Source organism: Corylus avellana, chromosome ca2 (genome assembly GCF_901000735.1).
Source record: "Corylus avellana chromosome ca2, CavTom2PMs-1.0".
Taxonomy (NCBI): Eukaryota; Viridiplantae; Streptophyta; class Magnoliopsida; order Fagales; family Betulaceae; genus Corylus; species Corylus avellana.
In genome coordinates this window covers 10,690,259-10,690,736 of record NC_081542.1, presented here as the reverse complement: position 1 = coordinate 10,690,736, position 478 = coordinate 10,690,259, and positions in this window count along the sequence as shown.

The window sequence follows — 478 nt, the reverse complement described above, 5'->3', positions numbered from 1 at the left end:
TTTAAGATTTAACTTTTTAAATTAAATTAATAAAAATTTAATATTTTAATGAGGTAAAATGGGGAGTTTTGAGTAGCACTAACGACTGTTAAAATTTTTTGACGGTAGAGAGTTTATTGTAGTTTCGATTGACCCAGAGAGTTAATTTCCAAAAAAAAAAACATCTAGGGAGTTTTTGAAAAAAGCGCGTTAGCCTAAGGAGTTTATATATAATTTCCTTTTATTTTTTGAAAAATATGGTACTTTCAATAATGAAATTTTACGATTCACGAGTATAAAGTACTTACAACACAGATCATACAATTCTGACAAATTATAGCCAAAAGTTATGAATATTATAAAGTCAAAAAAATAACTTCAAGCTTCCTCTAACCTATGTACAATTATATTTAAGGAACAGATTTGCTTCGTGTAGACTAGGTCTAGGACATGGGTAGCTCAAATAAAAAAACAAAAATAAAAAACAACTAGAAACTAA